At 34.9% G+C, this 13,898-nt stretch overlaps 1 pseudogene; it reads left to right on the forward strand.

The window, feature by feature from the left end:
• Nucleotides 1-6,070: 6,070 nt before the first annotated feature.
• On the forward strand, nucleotides 6,071-6,167 carry LOC112031946 (U6 spliceosomal RNA; annotated as a pseudogene).
• The last annotated feature ends 7,731 nt before the right edge of the window (nucleotides 6,168-13,898 follow it).

Genomic DNA, 13,898 nt, shown 5'->3' on the forward strand with positions numbered 1-13,898 from the left:
TTTTTCTCTTCCTCCATTCACTCGTCCAGTGAAGGACGAGTAGGCAGTGAACCTCGTCCATCCTTAATGGACGAGGTAGGTTCACTTGGGAGTTACACTCATCACACCCTCAACCAAGAGTCATGTTGAAAAGTCATATTGCTTGAAGTTCAACACAGGTCCCGAAGAGATGACCCTTATGACGGTTAAGGAAGTTACCTTATGAATCCTCCAAACTCTACGACGATTAGGAGAAATAACTGATTCCTACCGCTATATAAAGGTCTTTCTGCACAGAGGTAAGGAGACTTTTTTTCTTTTTCAGAAAAATTTGAGATAAGAAGTTAAGGAAGTCTTGAGGGCTCTTTTTTCTTCAATCTACTAACTTTACCATCGGAAGAATTAAAGGCCGGCTTCCACCGGTCTTCTCTGACTTTCTTTGGTTTTCCAGGATTCATTACTCAAGATCAAGTGCATCCGGAGATTTTTCAGCCCACTAATCTTATAGGACTTATCAGTTGGCGCCGTCTGTGGGAAAGCAAGAAACTTGAAACGTAAAAAATCTGTTGTCGTTGGGACTTAATTTATTAAGTTCTATAGTTTCTTTCTCCAATCAAGGGTTGAAATGGTTCGGACAAGATCTAGAGCAACGAGTCCAGGCCCTCAACATAGCAGGGACGCATCTAACAACCCTCACCGCGACCGTCAGTCAGCACCCACCATGCAACCACCCTCATTTCAACATATGCAATCCATGGCTTGCTGCTATGGCAGAATTAACTCGTCAAAACCAAGAGTGGTTAGGCAACTTGAGTTAAGAAGGCAGCCTCATGAACGGAATGCTAGAGAACGGGCCAGAGTCAAGAGGAGGAAAGGAATGTTGAAGACTGACAATCAATCAAGAGGTACTGTTTCGCGGAGGGTACCTCACTTAGAAAGGGAAATGGATCAAATGAAAGAGGTCATGGACGAGATGAGGGAAAACATGAGGAAAACAAACCCTGTGGAAGACTTGGTTCACAGGACTGATTCCCCCTTTGTGGCGATCCGTCAATGCTCATCCTTTGCCACCTAATTCAAGATGCCTCCTTTAGATTCGTATGACAGGAACGAGAGATCCTTTTGACCATATTGCCACCTTTAAAACTACTATGCATCTTCAAGGAGTTCCAGACGAAATAATGTGCAGAGCTTTTCCTACTACCTTGAAAGGACCAGCACGAGTGTGGTTCAGCAAAATACCTCCTAATACAGTGGCGTCCTTTGAGGAGCTAGCAAGTTGTTCGTCAACAATTTCATTGGAGGGCAGAGGCACAAACGTTCTTCGTCAGTTTGCTAACCATAGAGCAATGGGAGAATGAGAGCTTGCGGTCCTTCATCACGCGTTTCAATAGGGATGCCTTAGCGGTGGACGAGGTGAATGATAAACTCCTCTTGGCAGCATTTTATAACGGCGTTCATTCTGATCTATTTATCCATAAGTTATATGAGCAGGCCCCTCAAACTATGGCTGAGCTAGTTCATTCAGCCCAGAACTTTATGAATGCAGAGGATGCTATCATAGCCAAAAAGAGGAAGAAGTTGAGAAGGTTGAAGCCAACCCACCGCGTCAGTCAGAACAAGGTCCTCGTCCCAAGAAGGGACGGACGGAAGATAAGAGGGATCGAGAAAAGAAAGCAGCCCTTCAGCACGAAATCAACAGTATACCCCCTTGAACGATGCCACTTGAGCAAGTTCTTATGCAAATTAAAGACGAGCCTTCTTTGAAGTGGCCGGAAAAGATGAAGGGAGATCCCAACAAACGCAATCGCAACAAGTATTGTCGTTTCCATAGGGATCATGGGCATGATACAGATGAATGTTTTGATTTGAAACAGCAAATTGAAAATCTCATCAGGCAAGGAAAGTTGAGGAATTTCCTTGGACGAGACCATAAGGATGAGAAATTGAAAGCAAAGGTAGAGTGAGACATCACGACCACCGCTTGGAGAAATAAGGATCATCCTAGGGGAAGTCCTACAGGACAGTCGTCCAAATCGAAGAAGGCATATTTGAAAGCAGATACAGAACGTTCAACTCTCTGGACGATTACCAGGTGAGAGAACTACGGACGAGCAGACGATTACCTTCACGGACGAGGATGCAGAGAGAATCCACCAACCCCATGACGACGCTATAGTCATCACTCTCTTATTGCTGATTACAAGACCAGAAGGGTGTTGGTGGACAACGGAAGCTCGGCTGATATTTTGTCATTATCCAGCTTTTCAACAAATGAGGTTAGGACGAGATCGACTGCGACAAGCAAGCTCCCCTCTAGTGGGGTTTGGTGGAATGAAGATACAACCTGTGGGCAGCATTTTGTTACCAGTGACAGTGGGGCATATCCGCAGCAAGTTACCAAGGAGGTGAACTTCCTTATGGTTGATTGTTCGTCCTCTTACAATGCTATAATTGGGAGGCCAACTCTAAATAGGTGGAAGGCCATAACATCTACCTACCACCTGTCAGTCAAATTCCTCGACGGAGCATGGGATAGGCCAAGTACAGGGAGACCAACTAACGGCAAGAGAGTGTTACCTGGCCATGTTGGCTGCGGACGAGCAAGTTCAAACAATGACTATTGAAGAAAAGAGAGTTACGGCAGAACCTGTTGAAGCGTTGGAAGATGTTCCTTTAGATGATAATAACCCGGAGAGGTGTACCAGGATTGGGGCGGATTTGGAAGCAAAAATCAAGAAGGATCTCGTTTGTTTGTTGAGAGAAATAGGATGTGTTTGCATGGAGTCACGAAGATATGCCGGGCATAGATCCCAGTGTCATTACCCACTGTCTGAGTGTATGCCCTTCCCATCAAGCCAGTGCGACAAAAGAAGAGGGTGTTTGCCCCAGAGAGAGACAATGCTGTTAAGGAGGAAGTTTAGAAGCTGATTACGGCGAAGTTCATTCGAGAGGTATACTATCCTGAGTGGTTGCCAACGTAGTTATGGTCAAAAAGGCGAATGGCAAATGGAGAATGTGCGTTGATTTCACTGACCTAAACAAGGCTTGCCCAAAGGATAGTTACCCGTTACCACGCATCGATCAGCTGGTAGATTCTACTGCGGGCCACAAATTACTCAGTTTCTTGGACGCTTTCTCTGGGTACAATCAGATTCGGATGGACGAAGCAGACCAAGAGAAGACATCCTTTGTCACCAGTCAGGGATTATTTTGTTATGAAGTGATGCCTTTCGGTTTGAAAAATGCTGGAGCAACGTACCAACGTTGGTCAATCATATGTTTCGTCCACAGATCGGGCGGAATATGGAAGTTTATATAGACGACATGTTGGTAAAAACTCAGGACGAAGACAAGCATCTGGACGACTTGCAGGAAACATTCAATACATTGAGGCATTATCACATGAAGTTAAACCCTAGCAAATGTGCTTTTGGGTGTCATCAGGAAAAAAATATACTAAGCTAAATAGTAATATAAACCACTTGACAAGGAATTTAGATAGAAAAATATGCTTTTGATGGTAGAGAGTCCTGAATCCTGATCATTCTTTGCATTAATAATATTATCTCACTTATAAATAAATAAATAAATCGAAATTTAACTTAATCAATATGACCCGTACTTGACAAGGTTTTTTGGATAGAAAAATATGGTTTGGTGGGCGGCGCCACCTTAAGAAATCGAAATTTGTTTAATTTTTTTTAAAAATATAATAATTAAAAAAAAAATTATTTGTCTACCTTTCAAAAAAAAATTTTGGAACACCCTTAGTTTTTTTACGCCAATAAAATTAAATTTTGCTTCATAATTTGTTCTACATTCAGTAAATGAATGATTGCTTAGTTATGTATATTGAAAGAAATGTAGCTTGTAGCATTGATAATGAGACTATCATGTAATGATTTTAAAATATAAAAACTTGTAAAAGACAATTATAAACTTTATGTATTTGCGTGTTTTTTTTTTATTGTTGTAGTTGTCGTCAATATATGAATTTTTCTTTTTTATTAGATTGTATAATTTGTGTTTTTTAAGAAACACACTAAGAAAAATTCCTGGAATCGCCATCGCAAATGTAAGTACTATTGTCCTTTCATTTTTGTCAACCTTTGTATTCAACAACATTATTGAAGAGAGACTATGATTTAATAATAAACGATAATTCAACACCATGAAACGAAATTGGTGTGTCCTGTATCATGTATGTATTGTAATTAGGTATTAGAAGCTGACCCGAATCGATACGATAACGTGAGCTAGCTGATATGTTGCACCAATGGGTTTGAGGCATATGACGCGTGTGCATTTGTTTGGCAAAGGGTAATCGTGCAAGCTACTACAATCGACGTCGTAGTTCGAATATGGGCAGCAAGTCTCCTATAATGACATATATATATATTGAATAAAAAACATGTCATCAGAATTATAATTAAATTATATAGTTTCTCAAAAAAAAAAAATTATAATTAAATTATTTTGAAGTCGACCTCAACGCAACACTTCATATCAAATCGTCACTATATCATGTTTAAATAATTAATTATTAAACATCTTTCAAAATATTTTTGGTGAGAAGCTTAATCTTTGTAACTTGTGTCGTATAATTAAGTAAGAGAAAGTGGAAGGATATACAACAAAATTTTACAAAATTTTCATAACATCATTGTTTTTAGCTTTGATTTGATTTATGATATGCTCACAACTTAACTTGTGAAAAAAGTTTGTGAAATTCTATGAAATCTACTATATAAAAACTCAAGAGGAAAATTATTAAAATGACTCATTTTGGAATATTTAATGTTGGCTATACTTATCATCATAATTATTGTTATTATTTTATTGAAATTTTTTATCATAATTATTAAATTTGAGGCAAAACTTGATGCAATGCGGGTTTTGGGTTATTGGTAACGGATCACCAATCTACTATGACATAGCCAAAAAATTGTACGTAGGATTAAATTAAATATATTAAAAAAACTTGGTCCTAAAATAACATGCTTGTAATACCATGTATATAAAATATGTCTATAATATAATTTAACATATGTTATATTCTCTCTCTCTCTCTCTCTCTCTCTCTCTCTCTCTCTCACACACACACACACACACATATATATATCTATATATCTCACTTTTTTCATCAAGTCAGTTTGTTAATTGGAACTATGTCTTACATCATATTTATAATAAGGCTAAAATATTGTTTTTATTCCTAAACTTTGCATGAATTTCGATTTTCATCCTTAAGTTTTTATTTTATTTGTCCTTAAACAATCAAAAATGTTACAGTTATCAATTTTCAATATAATAAGTTTTTTTTTTTTTTAGTTTTGTTCTTAAACTATTGTAAAAATTTTACTTTCATCCCTAAACTAATGAAAAAAAAAAAATCTTTAAAAAGTTTGGGGACAGAAACAGTTTTTTTTTTTTTTTAGTTGCGATTAATACAAATGAATCCATCAGTTTCATTTATTAATTATATCTTTTCATGAATTTGTTTTTTGAAATAAATTACACACACACATATATATATACTCGTTATATCTAGGCCTTGTTCATTTTTGGAAGATGCCATGGAGATGGAGTACCCAAGTCTAATGGGCCACTGATCTGTCGGATTAATGTGTGTATCACAAACCCAAAGGTCCATTATTCGAGAGCAGTAGAAAGATGGTCCACACGAGAATTATAATAGATGGGTCATGACTCATTAGTCCATACCTAAATGAAAGCCCATAATACAATTCAAAGACAACATTATATTTATACGTCGTGTGGTTTATAAAAATATATGTGATAAATATTGTGTCAATTCAGCGGTCTGTAATCTCATCTTTCTAATCTACAACCTAGAGATCTACGAAATCCACCTCCTCCTCAGATGATCTACTGCCTCTATTATACAAGGAGGTCCCACAAGGCACAAATAACGATTCAGATTCGTCCACAGACGGGACGCGTGAGGCGTGGTTTGCCACGTTGGTAAAAATTAAAGGCTGTTCTAGTTGGGATCCAACTAGTCCCACACCGTCTAGTTACACAAAACTATATGTGTTTATAAGAGAAAACGAGAGCAGTAAGGATTGTCCCTTCGGGGACATCCGATAAAATTGGAACGATACAGAGAAGATTAGCATGGCCCAAGGATGACACGCATAAATCGAGAAATGGTCCAAATTTTTTTTTTTGGTTCTGTGCTCCATTTGATTTCTCTGCTTCTGATTTTGGGTCAAATTTAAACTGGCAAGTTCAGATTCTGCTCATCCCTTTAGCTTTCTAATTGCTTTGTGATTTTTGTGCTGCTCAGATTCTGCTCATCCATTTAGTATTCAAATTTGTACTTATAATTTTGATTGAACTATTCTGGAATTTTCTGGGTTATAAGAAGTTTAGTATTACTTTTTTGTTTCTTTTCCCTCAGTTATCTTAATACTAAGGGGGATTATGTGAGGGTTTGGATTTGGGCGCCTACGTTTAGCGTCCACGTTTTCCTCTTTTTTTCTTTTTTTTTTTGGGTTGCACGCAGTTCAAATTTGACAGGGAAGCACTGTAGCGGTATTGTAGCCGTACTGTTTATCACTGTTTACATACTGTTCACGCAATAAAAAATATTAAAATGGGTTTTACAGTACTTTTTACACATCTAAAAATTATTTTGCTACAGTGTTTTCAGTTTTCAGTTTTCAGTTTCAGCAACAATAAGATTAATCCAAACGTACCCTATGATTCTTGGCTGTGATATTCTTGAATGTTAAAGTCATTTATAGCTGAAGCTTACGAGACATTCTCACTTCTTGGATTTCTTTGGATGGCTTATTTTAAGTCATTTTTCTCTAAAAACCATTTTAAACATCAAGCTATGACCTTCTTGATTACTCAGAAAGAGGTTAGCTTATCATTGTAAAATTCTACAGGCTTGTCTATGCTTAGTCTTACAACCCATGAGTCATTGTGAGGTTCTGAGAACTGTGGTAATTATGATACCAGAGGGAGCACCTGAGATTATCTCATTTGCTGCTGTGCCTACATTTTTGTTCACTACCATGTTTGCCTGCAATTAACAAGGCAATATTTTGTTGTATGAAATGACCTGTTAAATATTCTTGCTGTTCAATATTCTTGATGGTGATTGGTGACCGAAAGTAGACTTGCCCAATTTCCTTAGATTGCTCCAAATTTGATTCTCCTTTCAGGGGGAAGGCAAGGCATAAAGCCAAAATGCCTATGTTTATATTAGTATTTGCTGGGCAATTTTTTTAGTTATGGTTGATTCAAATAATAAGTAAGGTTAGATAGAATTTTTTTATTATATATATTTATTTAGATAAGTTTGGTTGGATTATAATAGGTTATGTTTCATTTTGTTGATATATTCTACAATTTTTTTTTAGTAAGGGTTAGAATAAATTCTAGAAAGTTGAAGATTATCTTTATCTCATTGAATAAACTCTAGGATTAGAACAAACTTCACTCCAAAGAGTTTGTGGATTGAATTTTAATGAGTTCTCATTTCCCACATGATTTCTTCTCTAGCTAGTTATGGAACCCACAAAAACTACTTTACTTTTTGTGAAAATGCATTCATAATTGGCCACCAACTCATTTAGTAATCTTCCTCTTTCATGATTAATGCCAGCAACAATATACCCGTTGCCATTAGTTAGAAAGCCCACTACATGCCTTACAGTATTGGTATTAGTCATGAATAATGTCATGAACATAACAACAAATAGCTATTTAGTTGTCATGAGTAATGTTCTGTACATAACAAAGCTATTTAGTTTCAAATACTACTTGAAACCCTACCAGATACTATTTTACTAGATTTTCAACTGGTATTATTCTAATCTCCCATGCCTCTCCTCTTTATCATTACAAAATAGGGTTTTTGGTTGACACGTAATAAACTTACCATAAAAAATTAGAGAAATCCTTCAAACTCTTTCTATATATTTTTAACTCACTATTAGATTGCATTTTCTTATTATATTTTTCATGCTTGTAAAATTTCAAAAAGATATTAAATATTAATAGTTATGTTATCAATCAAATGTTTAAATTTCCAGTTTTTATAGTCTTAAATTATGTATAAAAAATAAGTTTATGGATAAGATAGTAAATAGTATCTGATTTGAACAAAATTTGACATACATGTTAAAAATATAAAAAATATATAATTCAATAGTTATTTTTTCAAAATATATAATTATGTTAATTTTTTAGTGAAAATTTAGTTTAGAGAAAAACTTTGTCTGTATAAAATATCATTACATGTTAGAATTTCCTTTTGCTTGTTCTTTGGGCCCTAAATTGCATATCCTCCGACAACCCACTAACGGGAGTGGCGAAACTAAATCCAAATGGTAACTACAGAGATAAAATTAGGCCTTTCGAGGTAATGGGGCCATTCCATGTGACCATTTGGGTCACTCGTTGAGTAGTTTTGTATTGGTCTTGTTATTTTCACTAGCCCTATGACAGAATTGTGGGCCATGAAGGAAGAATTAAGGCTAGCCCTAAATAATGAAGTGTTTCTCAGCAGCTCAAGGGGAGAAAAAAGCATCAACTTTTTTTTTTTTTTTTTTTTTTTTTTATGGGAAAACATCTGCATAACATTCAACAGAAACAATGTTGTTGTAAAAAATTAGAAAATTTAGATAAGATACATGACACAAAATTGGAGTCAAATTTATAATCTAATTAGATTTTTTTTTTTTTGAGTTTTGGTTATGACAAGTGGCTCAAAATTGAGAATCCAATTGAAATATAATTGGATTTTCTCTCTGCTTCACCTATTATTATATATATATATAGATTAGTATTTGCTGGGCAATTTTTTTTGTTATGGTTGATTCAAATAAGTAAGGTTAGATAGAATTTTTTTATTATATATATTTATTTAAATAAGTTTGGTTGGATTATAATAGGTTATGTTTCATTTTGTTGATATATTCTACAATTTTTTTTTAGTAAGAGTTAGAATAAATTCTAGAAAGTTGAAGATTATCTTTATCTCATTGAATAAACTCTAGGATTAGAATAAGTTTTGTTAGGCCTTTTTTATGTGTCTTATTTTTATTAATGTATTTTCTCTCTTAGAAACAAATACACAAACATAAGAAAGAGGAAATATGGTTTTAATACAAAAGCACATAACAAACTTCACTCCAAAGAGTTTGTGGATTGAATTTTAAAGAGTTCTCATTTCCCACATGATTTCTTCTCTAGCTAGTTATGGAACCCACAAAAACTACTTTGCTTTTTGTGAAAATGCATTCATAACTGGCCACCAACTCATTTAGTAATCTTCCTCTTTCATGATTAATGCCAGCAACAATATACCCGTTGCCATTAGTTAGAAAGCCCACTACATGCCTTACAGTATTGGTGTTAGTCATGAATAATGTCATGAACATAACAACAAATAGCTATTTAGTTGTCATGAGTAATGTTCTGTACATAACAAAGCTATTTAGTTTCAAATACTACTTGAAACCCTACCAGATACTATTTTACTAGATTTTCAACTGGTATTATTCCAATCTCCCATGTCTCTCCTCTTTATCATTACAAAATAGAGTTTTTGGTTGACACGTAACTTACCATAAAAAACTAGAGAAATCCTTCAAACTCTTTCTATATTTTTTTAATTCATCATTAGATTGCATTTTCTTATTATATTTTTTATGCTTGCAAAATTTCAAAAAGAGATTAAATATCAATAGTTATGTTATCAATCAAATGTTTAAATTTCAAGTTTTTATATTCTTAAATTATGTATAAAAAATAAGTTTATGGATCAGATAGTAAATAGTATCTGATTTGAACAAAATTTGACATACGTGTTAAAAATATAAAAAAAATATGTAATTCAATGGTTATTTTTTTAAAATATATAACTATATTAATTTTTTAGTAAAAATTTAGTTTGGAGAGAAACTTTATCCGTATAAAATATCATTAAATATCATTACATGTTAGAATTTCCTTTCACTTGTTCTTTGGGCCCTAAATTGCATATCCTCCGACAACCCACTAATGGGAGTGGCGAAACTAAATCCAAATGGAAACTCCAGAGATAAAATTAGGCCTTTCGAGGTAATGGGGCCATTCCATGTGACCATTTGGGTCACTCGTTGAGTAGTTTTGTATTGGTCTTGTTATTTTCACTAGCCCTATGACAGAATTGTGGGCCATGAAGGAAGAATTAAGGCTAACCCTAAATAATGAAGTGTTTCTCAGCAGCTCATGGGGGGAAAAAAGCATCAACTTTTTTTTTTTTTTTTTTGGATGGGAAAACATCTGCATAACATTCAACAGAAACAATGTTGTTGCAACAAAAAAAGCATCAACTTGTGCCTTGTTCATTGGATATTGAAACGTAACAAAAACATTGCTGTTGTTTTCGATCCATAATTTATAGTTTTAATTCATTATTATTTCATTAAAGCATTTTGCTCATCTATATAAAAGAGACATATTACCATGTCAATATTTTACGACCACCAGCAGATGATCAACTTCGACCAGTAGATGGTCAAACCACCTTTTAATTTCTTCATGCTACTGTTGGAGCTACGATTCTCTCGAAAATTTTTGCTACATCTATTCGATCGTCCATCTCTGGAACTACGATTCTCTAGAGAATTTCTACATGACATCGCTGATCTATGTGGATCGGTGCGTGAGAGAAAAAAAAATTTTGGAATTATTTTGATGTATTTTTTTATGATGAACAGTATATTATGTGTCAGTTTGTCGAGCTTGATGCATGTACCTTTTAAGTGGTTTTGGTTATGATTTGACTAAAGTTTAATTTGACTAACATATTGTGAATGCTCTAATTGGACATCATTGAGGACAGGAAATCTAATGCAATCAATCCAATTTTTATGGGCAATTGAGCCACTTTCAGTCGAAAAAAAAATCATATTTTAATTAGCTTTTACTATTTCCTACTTTTCAATACATAAGACATGATCAATAATTCATAAAATTGCCAAAGGGCAACTGTTACCAAAAGCAATAATTAACTAAACAAAGAAAAGAAAAGGTACGGTATTTATTGGAATATTCTTAGGAGCGTGACTTTTGTGTATTTTAGAGTGCTCAATAGTCAATACTTTTGAAGTCTCCATCGAAAAATACACATTTTTAAAGCTTTAAAGTTTTAACATTTTTTAAGTAATAGGTGAGGATGCTTTTTCTATCAAAAAAAAAAAAAAAGATAGGATGTTTCTTCATTTCTCTTTAATGGATGGTATGTTATTAGGAAGGAAAAATTAAAAAAAAATTAAAAAAGAAAAAAGGTGCCAACCGAACCTTAAAGCAAGGTGTCACATTTTGTTAGCCTTTTCTTTTAATGGGCCAAGAATTGGGGCCCAGATAAAGACCAAAATGCTATAGGTCACGGAATGGATAACTTCTACCTGCTTTTATAATGACAAAAGAAATATTGGAATTGAGGAATCACCGAATCATTTCATGATGCTAATTTTACCCCTAATGCTAACTTTTTCTTTGGTAGGAAAAAAAAAAAAAAAAAAAAAAAAAAAGAGCATTCAGGGATAACGACATTTAGAAGAAGGAGATACCAACACACTTACTAATTGGAGATACACTAAAACCCAAGAATGGAGTTTTGTTGGCTTAAGTCTGTTATCACTAGGCCACTTGCCCGATGGTAATGCTAACCTTTTCGACAATAATAAGTAGAGACACAACTTTTATCAACTTTTATTGGAATTGAGGAATCACCGAATCAGTTGATGATGCTCATTTTACCCCTAAAGAAAAAGAAACATAATGCTAACTTTTTATTTGGTAGGGAACAAAAGAAAAAAAAAAATAAAGAGCATACGGGATAACTACATTTAGAAGAAGAAGGAGATGAATACCAACACACTCACTAGTTGGAGATACACTAAAACCAAAAAAGGAGTCTTGTTGGCCTAAGTTTGTTACCACTAGGCCACTTGTTGGCCTAAGTTTGTTACCACTAGGCCACTTGCCCGATGGTAATGCTAACCTTTTTGGCCATAATAAGTAGAGACACAACTTTTGTCAATGGTTATTCCCCTTCACACCCCCCCCCCCCCCCCCACCCCCCTAACAACAACAACAACAACAACAAAAAAGTGATAACTCATAAATTGTTCATAATAAACAATAAAATAGTATCAATTGTGGACTTAAAACCAAATATATATATATATCTCTCTATAACAACTTATCAGCTTAACAATTATGAAAAAAATTGCACAATTTGTTCCCACGCAAACTCTCTTGCATGCTTAGCTTTCTTTGATCAGGTTATGTATTTTAATAAGTAATCAGGATTTTTTTTTTCTGCTTTCTTTTCTNAAAAAGAAACATAATGCTAACTTTTTATTTGGTAGGGAACAAAAGAAAAAAAAAAATAAAGAGCATACGGGATAACTACATTTAGAAGAAGAAGGAGATGAATACCAACACACTCACTAGTTGGAGATACACTAAAACCCAAAAAAGGAGTCTTGTTGGCCTAAGTTTGTTACCACTAGGCCACTTGTTGGCCTAAGTTTGTTACCACTAGGCCACTTGCCCGATGGTAATGCTAACCTTTTTGGCCATAATAAGTAGAGACACAACTTTTGTCAATGGTTATTCCCCTTCACACCCCCCCCCCCCCCCACCCCCCCTAACAACAACAACAACAACAAAAAAAGTGATAACTCATAAATTGTTCATAATAAACAATAAAATAGTATCAATTGTGGACTTAAAACCAAATATATATATATATCTCTCTATAACAACTTATCAGCTTAACAATTATGAAAAAAATTGCACAATTTGTTCCCACGCAAACTCTCTTGCATGCTTAGCTTTCTTTGATCAGGTTATGTATTTTAATAAGTAATCGGGATTTTTTTTTTCTGCTTTCTTTTCTACTCTTGTTTCCTTTTTTGGCCCCTGTTTTTTTGGGCTCCCTTTCCTTTCCTTTCTACCTAAAGATAGACAATATTTTTTCACAACTGAACTCTCTGATTTTGATAGTAACCAGCAATAAACCACAGTTTGAAACAGTATGAAAGCAAGTTCAATTTTTTTTTTTTTAATACATGGGTAGTACTTTTTGTTGTTGTAAAAGATTAGAAGACATGGATCGTACTTAGTAGGCAAATAGCAAGGACCTTTTGAGAGAGCAATGTGCATTACTACTTTTTTAGGGTCTGGGGTTATAACGCAGTATTTCAAGTTCTCAACTGATGAGCTACATCAAGAATTTAGTAACCTTTCCGTTTAGTGTTTACCTTGATTGTATTGGTAAATTATACACACTTTTTTTTTTTTTTGTAAGTGATGACTGAGAAATTCACCAGTGAGTCACACGATGCCTTCGCACTCAAACGTAAACCTACACAATACAAAGAAGAAAACCTATCTAAGGGCACCGGTGTGGTGCCGGCCAAATACCTTCCAAAGGTTAAGTCAGAAAGTATTCTCACAACTCTAGAGTGCTAGAGAGGGTAGATAATGCGTACCTTTATTGGTGAGAGTATTGAGGTATTTATAGTAATCAAAAGTTTTTCCTCTTAGACTTGGCATCCAAGTCTTTTCCTTGTAGAAATCATCTTTTTTAGAGTCCGAAACGTGGTGGACAGATCTTCTCCTTATAGGGAAGATCTTCACCAATACATGAAAATTCTAGAATCCAAGTTGCGCAGGGACTCTGTTTAGGGCTTTACGAGAATGGGCCAAAGTGTTCCCACTAAGGGGTCCAACAGGCCCATGGCCGACCAGCTCATCTTTCTTCCCTTCGTCCACATCAGGTCCGTCCACGTAAGGCCTTGTGTAAATAACGAGCTCGTCTCTTCTTATGTTCGCGGACTATAGTTAGCCCGTACATTCACTCTAGGCATCCTAGTGCG

This window comes from Quercus suber, unplaced genomic scaffold (genome assembly GCF_002906115.3).
Source record: "Quercus suber isolate HL8 unplaced genomic scaffold, Cork oak 2.0 scaffold_641, whole genome shotgun sequence".
In the NCBI taxonomy this organism is placed as follows: Eukaryota; Viridiplantae; Streptophyta; class Magnoliopsida; order Fagales; family Fagaceae; genus Quercus; species Quercus suber.